General features: G+C 40.8%; 1 protein-coding gene across 1 annotated transcript in view; it reads right to left on the minus strand.

Annotated features, from left to right (window-relative positions):
• CBX5 (chromobox 5) overlaps nucleotides 1–14,280 on the minus strand; it is a 36,430-nt gene extending 22,150 nt beyond the window's left edge. Inside the window, exon 1 of the mRNA XM_008527739.2 lies at nucleotides 14,037–14,280. The gene's annotated coding sequence lies outside the window, so the exon portion shown is untranslated. The remainder of the gene's footprint in view (nucleotides 1–14,036) is intronic.
• Nucleotides 14,281–14,380: the final 100 nt, after the last annotated feature.

The raw sequence follows: 14,380 nt of genomic DNA on the forward strand, positions 1-14,380 counted from the left end.
CCTCCTAGGGAATGAGCGAGTTTATGTCGCAATCAAAGAGCTGGTAAGTCCCCTAAAGAGAAGCTTTTGTAAAAATGTTATAGGGCCGAATACAACAGCAGTAGGAAATACATGAGCTTCCAAATTCCTAAGCCGTTAAACCATATCACATGCAGTAACTCCTGCAGCTCACCCAACATGTTAGCAGGTAGCAAGAAAGGAGGAGCAGTGCCTGTTAGCTAGGCGCGGGCAAACTAATAAACCTTCAGAGAACAGACAGGTACGTTCTCTCCCAAGGTTAAAAATATCCACTCTTACTCCTTAAAACTCAGAAAAGCACTGAAGATGGCAGAATGAAAAAACTAACTGTAATTCTGTGAAGGGATAAAGGGCAGGAAAGAATGAGAGCAACACTAACATTTTAGTGAAATCTTTCAGGAAAAAAGCGAATTCAATGAGGAAAGAGACAAAAATATTCTGGTGCCCACTCCTCTCCCTAAAACATAAGGAAATAAAGAGTCAGATCAATTCCCTCTTTCCCACTCTTAAGACCTGCCTGACATGGCTGAGGTCCCTTTCTCTTTGGGAAATGGGTAACAGCTGACAAATCAAATTGGGCCTGATGCCAGGAGTCTGAGTCCAACCATAATATTCTGTAAAGAATGGCATGCAATTGTCTTGTAAATCTCCTGGACAGTCACAGATCAGAAGCTGGCAAGGATGACGACATAGTTCTGATGGAATGTGTCTTATCTTAACCTTGAAGTTACAGATCTGCTCAGGAGCAGCAGTAAGAAATGAGAAATGCACTCAGACACTGGAAGCAACATAATTCTCTTTGAGACAGTGCGCCCCAGTGCATTAGGGTCAAATGAAACACAAAGCCAGACGGACAATTTAAGGGCTAGAGCCTGGACCAGATAAAGCATCAAGACTGGTGGTTCACGCTGAGCTTGGGAGGAGGGAGCATTCCTGTATGAGAAATGAGACAGGGCTGGCAGGATGATGGAGTGATTAAGGCAGAATCCCGATACCATGACGGAGGAAGAGAGGGTGAGCCTCTGAGCGCAACCTTATCCTTGTGGAAATCTCCATGGGAAGGGGTGAGCAGATTCTCAAGTTTCCAGAGTCTTTCAGGCATAACAGTCTCAGCCCTTTCTTGAATATACACAGGAACTCTCTGGTAAAGGCATCAACAAGTACACATAGATTCTGGCAATTAATTGACCATAAGGATAGAGCAGATCCCACCAACCCTTCATATCAAAGATATAGGGCAAATTCACTTCATAGGCTTCTGAGTGCTGGGGGAAAAAACACCTAACCAGGGATCTGGTGAGAAGTCAGCCTTGGAAAAACATCAAAGAGCTCTGTGGTCAGGCACAGTCAGAACCCGCATTCCAAGTCGCTGACAGGAGACTTCTTTAACAAATGAATCCTCCAGAAAAAAGGGGGGGAAGAGGTGAGGAGGTGAAACAGAAAGAGGAGAGGGACAAAAAAATCCCACACATTATAAGGGTAAAAGATAAACATCTAAAACTGCCAGTCCCCCCAAATTACAGAGAGGGCACCTCAGAAAACTGGAGCAACCAGAAGAGATGGAATGATTAGCTATTCAATTAACCCTTCAATCCTGGAACCATGGAATCACAAAGCCACCCATTGGGGTCTCTGCTATCTGTCTGCTCTGTCCAGTTCAGGCTTTGCTCCAGTCCCTCCAGTCACTGCTTTTCAGTGCCAGCTGTCTTAGTGGCTTTTCTTAGATCCTGGTGTAGCACATTTTATTTTCATCACTACTTACAAGCGAAAGCATATATATAACATAATTCTAAATCTTTCTCTAAGCTTTGTGTTTTGTTTTGTTTTTAGGAAGATTAGCCCTGAGCTAACATCTGCTGCCAATCCTCCTCTTTTTACTGAGGAAGACTGGCCCTGAGCTAACATCCATGCCCATCTTCCTTTACTTTATATGTGAGACGCCTACCACAGCATGGCTTTTGCCAAGCAGTGCCATGTCTGCACCTGGGATCCGAACCGGCAAACCCCGGGCCGCCGAGAAGCGGAACGTGCGAACTTAACTGCTGTGCCACCGGGCCAGTCCCACATTTGCATTTTTTTTTTTTTAAAGATTTTATTTTTTTCCTTTTTCTCCCCAAAGGCCCCCAGTACATAGTTGCATATTCTTAGTTGTGGGTCCTTCTAGTTGTGGCATGTGGGATGCCGCCTCAGCGTGGCCTAACGAGCAGTGCCATGTCTGCACCCAGGATTTGAACTGACGAAACACTGGGCTGCCTGCAGCAGAGCACGCGAACTTAGCCACTTGGCCACGGGGCCAGCCCCCATCACCTTTGCATTTTTAAAAAAGTAATGAAAACCAATTGGTAAGTCACCTCACTGAACTGTCTGGAGGTGGATGTCAGACCAAATGTCAAAATGAGCTCTCTCTCCATTTCATATTTCTATATAAATTCTCTAAGTCCATTAAGAAGGCAAATCCTCCAGAAAGAAAACCAGGCTAAAAGAGTAGGAAAGGGTGACAAATAGTCAAAACAATCTTGAAAGAACAACAACAGGGGCCAGCCTGGTGACGCAGCAGTTAGGTGCGCACGTTCCGCTTTGGCGGCCCGGGTTCTCTGGTTCGGATCCCGCATGCAGACATGGCACCACCTGGCAAGCCACTGGCTGTGGCAGGCCTCCCACATATAAAGTAGAGGAAGATGGGCTCGGATGTTAGCTCAGGGCCAGTCTTCCTCAGCAAAACAGAGGAGGATTGGAGGCATATGTTAGCTCAGGGCTAATCTTCCTCAAAAAAAAAAAAAACAACAAAGCTGGAGGATTCACACTTCCTGATTTTAAAACCTACTACAAAGCTATACCAATCAAAATAGTACTGTACTGGCAGTAAAGTGTGTTTCCTCATAAAGTTAAACACAGAATTATGGTATGACCCAGCAATTTCACTCCTAGGTATTTACCCAAAAGAATTGAAACCAGGGACTCAAATAGATACTTGTATATCAGTGTTCATTGTGACATTATTCATAATAGCCAAAAGGCGGAAACAACCCAAGTGTTCATCAACAGATGAATGGATTAACAAAATGTGGTCTATCTATATAATGGAATGTTATTTAGCCATAAAAAGGAATGAAGTACGAATACATACTACACAACGTAGCATATTGATAACAACACGCTAAGTCAAAGAAGCCAGACACAAAAGGTCATATATTGTATGATTCCATTTATATGTAATACCCAGAACAGGTAAATCCAGAGAGACAGAAAGCCAATTGGTAGTTGCCAGAGGTTGAAGGAGGTGGAGGGTGGACAATGGAAAGTAACTGCTTAGTGGGTATGGGGTTTTATTTTGGAGTGATGAAAATGTTTTGAAACTAGATAGAAGTAGTTCTTGCATAACATAGTGAATGTACTAAACGCCACTGGATTTTTCACTTAAAATGGTTAGTTTTCTGTTATGTGAATTTTACCTCAATTAAAAAAAGAAAAACCCGATAGGAAAAAAAGCAGGAAAGGGTGAGGGCATGTGCAAAGCTCCCTAGCATATATATTAATTAAATATGCCACACTGATGGGTGACTTCAGTCTGTCCAGGCTTGAGAAACTCCTCTTTCTCCTCTAAGGCCCTTGGGGAGACCTGGTGGCTTAGGTGAAGATTAAATTGTCAGCTATGGCACTGTCTCCAAGGTGTCCTCTATACAGCCTTACTGTAGCAAATCAAACAGATGAAACGAAACTAAATTTACAGAACCATTTTAATCTGGTCTATGTTCTTTGCTCTTCATGAATCTAGAAGTACCAATGGTTTTAGGTTTGTAACACGTAACGGCATAAAACTAAAATACTCTCTATAAAGATGTTTTCTTCCATTAGATTTATGATTTCCAAAGTATTAGCCATGTGGCATTTTAACAAAAACACAGCATAGAAACGCACATTACAGCTGTCCTGGCTGTCTCAGGTTTTGTTAAATGGGCTGATAACTATCACTCCACCTCTACCAAAAGCCCATGAGCACCCAATTCAAGGGGAGTTAAAAGCTTTTTAAATGTCTATTTAAGAGACTGGATTAGGAAAGGGTTGAGGAGGAAGATTAACTGTGGTCGTTAACACCCCTATCATTAACCAGCCACATATAGACAACACAAACTGTATTAATAGAGAGGAGTGTCGAGAGAGGAAATATTCTCCCTTTGGCTAGCACAGCTCCAGCTCAGCAACCTTTAAAAATCAGGCCAAGGCACTGCTTCAACCAGTCATAGAATCATTCTGGGGCAAAGTATCCTGTCTGTTGATTATTCAAGCTTCCTGCTCCAGTGAGCAAGGGAGTAAAGGGCCTTTTGTTCTTTTAGATTAAAACATATATATTATAAATGGAGATAAAGGCTGCCTTATAAATTTCATTTGGCTGTACTGTCCTCCAAGTTCTGACCACCATTAAAAAATATAAATGAATGTGTACCACAGCCATTCTCAGAACTGCTGGAAGTTCAAAGTCTGCTTCACTGGTATATTTAGCAGTAACACACAAGTTCTTGTTATCTCATCACCAGATCACAATCCTACAAAATAATCTTACATGGGATTTGTGTTTTTTCATTTATTAAAAAATCTACTGAATTTCTTCTCTCTGGTATCAGTCTCCTTTAAATTTAGTCAGGGCACACCTAAACCCTTACTGGGCATGAGGTCAGATATCCAGTTGTTCCAAGATTTATGAGAAAGTACAATTTGGCACCACCGTGGGCAAATGTCTTCCAGATGGCGCTTTCCAACAACTCTATCCTTGGAATGTACTGAACTCATCGCAGGCACCACAGTTTCAGGTGAGTGTTAATCTCACACCCACTCCTCTCTTAATTAAATGTGACGAAGCATAACTAGTAGATCCTGTCATCTTTCATGAAGAACCTGGCAACTTCACCATAAATAAATCTTAAGAAAAATGGGTAATAGCAATGTCTGAGTAGATTACCATGAATCACAGATTTTTACATATCACTTTGGCAGAGTATGTTCACAAAATATGGAAGGATTAAAAGAGAACTAAAGTGTCCACCCCCAAATAAAATTATGGTCATAAAGCATTTTTCAAACAGCCATAAAATTAAGACTCGGTGCTTACTCTGGCATCATCTAGTTTGTACAGATTTTGGACACCAGCAGCTTAAGGGTTACAAAAGCCCCTTCAGATCATTTCAACAATCCTGTTTTAAGGAAGAGCTACTACTATGCCAGACAATTTATGTTTTCTCATAGTCTTTGTTTAACGAAGACATTCAAGAGACATAAAAATTAATTTACATAACCATAAACATCTCTAATTTAACTGTTGAGATGGTATTAGAATTCAAATCAATATGCTAAAATCTGATTAATACAAGCTAACAGAAAAGGAGTTTTTATATAATTAGAATAAGGAAGATATTTCAGACTGCAAAACTTCAGAGTGTCAAAGAGAGCATTCCTCCAACATATGGCATAATTTTGTGCTCTGCCATTACCTTGGTGTATCTGCAACATGAATTATATTGAAGTCATAGCCTACAATTTAGATAAATAAAATCAAGCCGGTATTGAACTTTTCCCATCCTGTACAACGGTATCCTTGGCAGCTCCTTGGCCATCTATTACTATCCTGACCAATTTCTCTCTGTGGCAATTTAAAAGCTGTAAAAAAATACATAATGGGTGATGACAGGAGAAACAAACCCACACCAGAAATTATTGAACCTTGTAGGTCTTTGCAAGTGTCTCTATTGACATTTAAGTGTGAGTTACTATGCCACAATATCATAAAAGTGTGCTCTACACTTCAGATATATTGATAGTTAAATGCAAAAAAAGGCCACCATCAGATAAACAGCTAAAGGGATGGCCAATTTCAGACCACCCAGCTCTTCCACTAAGCGTTCTGACGTGTTACTTAAGCCAAATAAGATGTTTCTGATTCTCTCTTTGTCCAGTTTCCAACTATAATCCCAACTCAAATTCTATGCCAAAGGGATGATTAATATAGTAATTCTTATCCTTGCTCTAAAATTGTTTGGTTGGTTATGGGATATTTATCGAGGGCCTAGTAAGTGTCAAGCATGGCATGGGCTCTGAATATAGCCCAGTCTTCAATTTAAGGGCTGAGGATTTAACAGTTCCTCCTTGGTTAAGTCAGCACTGGTCTGACCTGTCTCCAAAGGTTGTTACAAAAAAGCTACAAAATGGGTAACTTGTTAACAGTGGCAAGATCTGGACTAAGAACAAGGAGATGTGGGTCCTATCCCAACTAGATCACTGAAAGGTCAAATTGGACAGTTCACTTAACCTTAAGGGTGTTAGTTATTTGCCCTACTCATCTCATAGGTCTGATGTGGGGGAAAAAACTAGAAAATGCTTTAAAAAATGTAAAGCAAACAGAAGTTAAATGTTTCATAGGAGATGAAGTTAAAAATAATGAATGCACTGGTAAGTGTTCCTTTCTCTTCTATTTTTTTGAAAGTCTGTGTAGAACTGATATTGTATCTTCCTTAAGTTTGGCAAAATTCACCAGTGAAGCCATCTGGGCCTGGAGTTTCTTTGTGGGAAGGTTTTCAACTACAAATTCCATTTCCTTAGTAGATACAGGACTAGTGAGACCATATTTTTTCTGAAGTGAGCTTTGCTAGTTTGTCTTTCAAGAAAGTGATTCATTTCATCTAAGACACTGACTGTACTGTCATATTTGTTTATGATATTCCTTTACTACCTTTTTAACGTCTGCAGAATCAGCAGTGATATCCCTTCTCTTATTCCTGAAATTAGTATCTTCTTTGCCTCAATCAGACTTGCCTGGTTTACCAATTTTATAGCCCTTCTCAAAAAATCAACTTTCAGTTTCATTGATTTTCTCTACTGTTTTATTTTATACTTCAACTACTTATACTTTTATCTTTACTATTTCCTTTCTTTGGGTTTAATTCGCTCTTCTTTTTCTAAGTTCTTAAGATAGAAATATAGGTCACTAACTTTAGACTTTTCTGCCTTTTTTTTTTTTGGAAGAAGATTAGCCCTGAGCTAACATTTGCGGCCAATCCTCCTCTTTTTTCCTGAGGAAGACTGGCCCTGAGCTAACATCTGTGCCCATCTTCCTCTACTTTATATGGGGAACACGTGCCACAGCATGGTTTGACAAGCAGTACCTAGGTCCACACCCAGGATCTGAACCGGCAAACCCCCAGCCACTGAAGCGGAACGTGGGAACTTAACCACTGCACCACCAGGCCGGCCTCAAGATCTCTCTGCTTTTTTTTTTTCCAGGGAAAGATTCACCCTGAGCTAACATCTGTTGCCAATCTTCCTCTTTTTTTTTTCCTTCCCTCCCCAAAGCCCCAATACGTAGCCGTATATCCTAGTTATAAGTCATCCTAGTTCTTCTATGTGAGCCGCTGCCACAGCATGGCAAGTGACAGACAGGTGGTGTCGTTCTGTGACCTAGAAGTGAACCTGGGCCATGGAAGTGTAAGCACCAAACTTTAACCACTAGGCTACCAGGGCTGGCTCCTTTCTGTGCTTCAAATTGAAGCATTTAATACTATAAACTTCCCTCTAAGCACTGCCTTAGTTACATTCTACAAATTTTGATCTGTCATGTTATCATTTTTATCCAGTTCAAAATATTTTCTGATTTTCTTTGTGATCTCTTCTTTGATCCATGGGTTACTTAGAAGTGTGTTGTTTATTATAATTATAGATGTATATATTTCAGTTCTATTGTCTTTCTTCCATGTATTTTGAAGCTTTATTAGTTGTTGTGTAAAAGTTAGGATTGTGTGTCCTCTTTTTTTTTTTTTTAAAGATTTTATTTTTCCTTTTTCTCCCCAAAGCCCCCTAGTACATAGTTGTATATTTTTAGTTGTGGGTCCTTCTAGTTGTGGCATTGGGACGCTGCCTCAGCATGGCCTGAGTGGTGCCATGTCCACGCCCAGGATCCGAACCTGTGAAACCTTGGGCTGCTGAAGCAGAGGGCACAAACTTAACCACTCGGCCACAGGCCTGGCCCCATAGGATTGTGTGTCCTCTTGATGAATTGATCCCTTTATCATCTAACCTGCTGTTAAGCTATTTGCCCTACCTACTTCACATCTATTATGGAAAAAGAACAGGAAAACACTTTGGAAAATATACAGAAAACAGAAGGTAAAATATTTGATGACAGAGGAAGTTAAAAATAACTTTAATGAATTTTCTGAACTACCTGTAAGTTTTATTATGCTTGTCTCCAACTACTCATATAAACAAGGTTTGCCTGTGTTTTATCAGATCCTTAAATATACTTTACTGTTGTGAAATACCGAACAAATTAGCAGTATATTAGCCTCTACAACTCGCTGTGAGGTAAGTGAGTCTTACAGATATAGGGTTGAGAAACAAGGCACATGGAGTTCAAGGATTTGCCTCAAAAACTAAACTTAAGATAGATTTCCCAGCCTGTTGGTTGACCTCTTTTGCACAGGGCATTTTGTTCCGACATAATTATGCCCACTGGCTCAGATATGAGCTTGCTTTCTTCTAAGAAATGTAGATTATGATCAGAGAAATACTTGAATTCAATTTAGTTCCTCCTCTCCATGGAAGAAATAAATAATGAGCTATAAAACTCGATCTTGAAATAGTCCTTTCAACAACACCATCTCAATCCCATGCTTTCTAGTGTCCTTCCTAGCAATGAAGCACAAGAGAACAGGCACTCCGTAAGTCTGAAGCACAAAACTGCGTGTGAAGATGAAACTAGGTCCATGTCCTAGTTTAAGGTAGAAAAATCCATCAGTGTTTAATTTGGACAAACTACTCTTACTAGAAAGGAAATCCAAACTACACAGTCCACAGTCTCATCAGGATGAGAGTGAGAAACGGCCCAGCTAGTCCACTATACTCTTTGTAGACAATTATACACAATTAACAAGTACAGGTTTGTCCTCCTGTGTTAATACCCCAAGGAGCTGACAACCAGCCAACAACTCAGTCTTCCGTCCTCAAGCCCTAGGTGAGACCATCACAGAACTCCACTGGCCCAAAATACTACAATGAGTTCCTAATCTGCATGTAGAATTACTGACTTCATAAATAAACTCCAAGACAATTTGGGAGTCATTTCATAAAAGTCTTAGGCCTAGACGGCTATCAGCTATCATCCATCCCATTCCTTTTGTATAAGATGAAGAAACTAAGGACCAAGGAGGTCAGATGGCTCACCCAAGGTTATATCACTAGTTAATCACAGAAGTGGGAAGAGAACTCAGGTTCCCTGAACGTTTTTGTTTTTCATTTGCCTCTCATTTTTAAAAATAACCTTTTCTTTTTTGAATTAAGTAAAACATTTTTGGATAGGGGTTAGAGAACCAAAGTGTAGTGGTCTGAATGATGCCCTCCTCCCAGAAATCCATGTCCTAAACCCTCAAACCTATGAATATTCCTTATATGGCAAAAGATGTAAAAAAAGAAATTTATCCTGGATTATCCAGGTGGACCTTAAATCCATCACATATATCCTTATAAGAGCGGAAGAAGGAGTTTTGGGACAGATATACAGAGGAGGAGACAATGTGAAGACAGAGCAGGAAGAGATGAGGCCACAAGCCAAGGAATGCTGACAACGACAAGGAGCTGGAAGAAGCAAGAAAAAGACTCCCTTAGGGCCTCCAAAGGGGGCTCAACAACTTGATGGCAGACTTCTAGCCTCCACAACTGGAAGAAAATAAATTCCTATTGTTTGAAGCCACCAAGTTTGTGGTAATTTGTTGTAGCAGTCACGAGAAACTAGTACATAGAGGATATCTAATTTCAAAAATCATAAACTAGACATACATAAAACCAATTACTAATCTAAAAAGAACCGTGCTTCAAGTGACCCAAAGAATACTTAAAACCTTTAGTCCCTCATTTCAAGGGGTAAACTGAGGCAATCACAGGATGCAATGTACCCAAAAAGATATTGGCAGATCTGAGAAGACAAACTCAGAAAGGTCTAATATTTACATAGCTGCTAAGAAGAACAGTGTAGGTTTTCCCCCAAACATGCTAGCTGGTAGCTCCTGGACAGACTAAACATAGGCAACAGTTGTCACTGTGGGTGTTCTGCCAACACAAGTGTAAAGTTGTCATCAGAAATGAATATGTGGCTTCGAGTGCTTACAGAAATCCAACAAATCTGCGTCTTGGACTCTGCACAAGCCAGCTCTTCTCAGAATGACCTGGACTCCTTCCCATTAGTACAATGATCAGCTAAAGCTATCCTCTATAAGGAGGGAAGGAAAATCAAAGTTTATGTCAGGGAAAAAAAGATAATTGCCCAGAGTCCAAGTTCATGAATAACAATGTGTAAATGGCAGCCATACAAGTGATACCTTGCACTGTAATTTATTACATTTAAAATCCATATCCACAGCACAGAGCTTTAGGCCCAATTTCACATAAGGTGAACAGAAATAAAAATAGACCAAGTAAAAGAACAAAGAAGGACAAGAAATGCTTTACCAGGGGTTGTTAAATGGGCTATTCCAGTAAGACATTTAAATCATGCTATGTGCTTAAATAAAATACCTCAATAAAAAGCAAAAACTACTAGTCTTTGTCAGAAAGCTTTGTACTCTGGTACCTTTCTCTCTTTTCTAGAGCTACTGTCAAAGGCTCTGAAAATCACCAGAACTTTCCTAAACATAATAAAAATCCAGTCAGTTCAGAGATATGTTCTTTCTCTTTCCCCAACCACCATCCTGGTTACCTTGATGGCAGACTTCTAGCCTCCACAATTGCAAGAAAATAAATTCCTATTGTTTGAAGCCACCATGTTTGTGGTAATTTGATAGAAGCTTTCTATGTATTGGTTTTCAGACAGACCAGTGAAGATGCATTATTTTCCATTTTAGTGAACAATGTCCTTTTCTGGTTTGGTTGCAATAGCATGCCTCAAAGTTCTAAGCACAAGTGTCCAAAATTTAATTTATTCAATACAAACTCAACATTTTGTCTTGTTAATGGAGTGGTACAAGTTAACAACCAAACCTGGTTCTCCAAAGGCAAGAAATAAATCTAAAGTTAGGATTTTCAATGTGATCATCTCAGAATTTCAATGAAAAATTATCCACTAAAATTTCCCCACCAGAGAGAAATGTTCATCAGACGTATTACTACGACACTGAAAGAAAATTCACAATAAAACAAGCACTTTTTCCTTGTACACTACAGTAAACCAAGAAGTCTATGTTCAAATCCTGAAATCTTTCAAATTAAAATATATCATTAAAAACATCAAATAAGGGGTAATTGAGTAATTTGTTTACAAATACAAGTTGCTGGGGCTAGAGATGAGAAGAACTGACTCAGAGAGTAATTTAACATGGCATGATTTGGTTACCTATTCTTCAGATCAGTTATTTTTCTTTTTCCCCTAAACTGTGGGTCTGTACACAGCTGTGAAATCATTTCAGCAGAAACTGATCTGTGTTTTTAAGAAAATGAAATAGTGTCCTGCAGATGAGAAAATATCAGAGTGCTTTGCACATTTATACTTATACCATATTTGTATAGTATATACATTGTTTCAATGTGTATACAGGATCAGCGTAAAATGTATTTCTTGCTGAGGGTCAAGGTCAAAAAAATTTGAGATGCTGAACCAAAAGAATTCCAGTAAAGAGGCTTAATCAGCTGAAAACATTAAGAAGTATCTGAAGCAAAGTCTACCTTCTTCAAAAAGATATTTGCCATTATTTTAGGAAGCCAAATGAACACAAGATGCAATCAATCATGTTTAAATTGCAAGGAAAGGTAAAAATCTTAATGGAATTTCCCTTTTATCCAATGGAACAATTATTACTCTCTATCTGAAGAGATAATCATTAGGATTTAGTGATCCATTTACGACAGGCCACTTCTTAAACATAAACACTTCAACCATCTTCTTCCTCTATCTAATTTCCAACTAGTAAAATAAAAGATTTTGACAAGATAATCGACTCTAGTATCTGTCATTTTAGGTCAATGATTTTCAACTGGGGGAGATTTTGTGGGTGCATGTGCGCACCCCCCCTCCACCCCAGGACATCTGGCAATGCCTGGAGACATTCTGATTGTCGTAAGTCGGGGGTGGGAGGGTGAAATGCATTTATCTGGCTCAAAATGTCAATAGTGCTGAGGTTGAGAAACCTTGCAGCACATCAAGATTGTATTCCTTTCAAACCTAAGCAAATTAGGGACAAATACCTTAACCTGTGTCACTTTAGTTGCTCTTATAAGGTAAGCAGCTGCATTATTAGCCTACCTACAAATAGTTTCTAACCAAATGTGAAATAGGTTTGTCCTTTGCAAGCACCAGAGAACATGGAAATCTCTCCTCTGTTCATTACAAACTCAACTAAAATCATCTTCCTTTTGTACAATGTCAGAAAGGTCTCCTATAAGTCTCCTTAGTATGTAGTTGAACTTATTACACTATTCAAAAATTTTTCCCTTGACCCTAAATAAGTCAACAATAGAGAAGTATAGACTCTAAAACAGCCAATACATAATAAAAATTCCTGTATTTTATGAAGACATCTTGGAATAAGCAGAATGGACATTACCAATAGGAAACGGACTGCACGTAAAACAAACACTTTGAAGGAAACCTAATCAAAAGGCAAAGACTAATTCCCCAACACCCTAACGTATCATCACTCTCCTTAACCAACTTTCTTCTTATCCAAATTCAGACATCCTCAAAGAACAGCAGAAAGAAGGGCTTAGAGACTCTTTAACCATGTAATGAGAGAAACATACTAAGGGTTGAAAAGTTCTTCAAAGAGACTAAGATAAAAGGCATTGGAGAGACGGGGAAATTCTTGTAAAGTGCTTAGCCTGATGCCTAGCAGGTACTAGGCATGCAAAAAAAAAAAAAGTTACCTTTTTAAATTAACATTTTTATAACAAGAATCACCTTAATTCTTAAAAGGAAAAAGAGTACTCTTTCGAGGTGTAAGGAGAAAAAAGGGTGGTAACAAGTACGTGATAATGCCTGGAAACAAGAACAACCGACTTTCTAACTTAATTGTAGTCACGAATTAGCATTATTCCTGAAAGGATTTTTGCATTACAGACCCCACCTTTTTCCCTAGAGGTAACATCCTCGGGTCTGTAGCTTTCCAAAACTTTTTCTATAGATTTACAAATATCTATTTGTCCGTGGAAATATGCATCATTATGATGTAGATTTTTTTCGGGCGCCTTTCCACGGGAGTACATACAGATTTATCCCATTCGTTCTAACATTTCAAGTCAGTCTTCCTAAAGAAGCGAGTTCTTAAAGTCAAAAGACCTCTCTTGCTTCCCGTAAAATCTAAAAAGTGGTGGACGGTGGGAAGCACCGACGTGGGAAAACAATGCCGAACTCGAGGCAGACAGGAGCAAACTTAGAGCTTCCGGACCCGGGAGGTCTGGGGATGGAGGCCGACGGGCTTTGTTAGAGAAGTCATGGTGGAGAAAACACCCCGACGCGCCATCACGGGCATTGAACCCCCTTCCCTCAACCCCAAATCTAAGACCTCCCTCTTCTGGAGAGCTGATTGGACGGCCTGCCCGAGCGCCTTCCGGAGGCTGCCCGCCTACTGGCTCCAAACCGGGTCCATCCATTAACCCGCCCGACTCTCGCGTTCCCCCATTGGAGACACACCGCGGCCTCTCGGAGGAGCCCAACCTACCGCGCGCTGCGTGCTCATTGGCTCGGAGAGACGCTGCTCAGGAGGGGAAAACCCGCCTCCCACATTCCGCCTGCCCAAGGACCGAGCAGAAGGCAGCTAAAGGCAGACCCAATTGGCCTATACACTCGCCAGTCAAACTCCTCGGCTGCAAAGCTCCACAGAACCTACGGGGATTAAACATCCCGCCCCTGTCCTTCTATTGGCTGCCCGGACCCACCGCTCCCCTTTCACTGGCCCCCACCTCGCGGTCCATTCATTTCACACAATAACGGGCCCAACTGGAGTCGGTTCAAGACCTCGTATGGGTAGGCAAGGCTGTCAGCCACTTACCCGGGATAGAGACCGATCACTCACGCAAACGTCTTCCCTGTTCGTCTGTGGTGAAGGCGGACCACAAGCCACTGCTGCCGCCGCCTTCTGCGCAACGCCAACCGCCCGCCAAAACGGATCCTTCCCTGCGCCTGCGCGACCAATCCTGGAACCGGACCCTTTCTCCGCCCATTACGCCTGCGCAAAACGGGGCACAACTCCCGCCACTACGCAGGCGCTGTAGGTTCGCCGCCGTCTCCCGCCCGCCATTTCACGTGTTCCAAGCGCCAGGCGGAACTTCTTAATACGTCTGCGTAAACTCGCCATTTTACTACACATGCGCTCACCAGGCGGTCTTCGTGGAA

Source organism: Equus przewalskii, chromosome 5 (assembly GCF_037783145.1).
Source record: "Equus przewalskii isolate Varuska chromosome 5, EquPr2, whole genome shotgun sequence".
Classification (NCBI taxonomy): domain Eukaryota; kingdom Metazoa; phylum Chordata; class Mammalia; order Perissodactyla; family Equidae; genus Equus; species Equus przewalskii.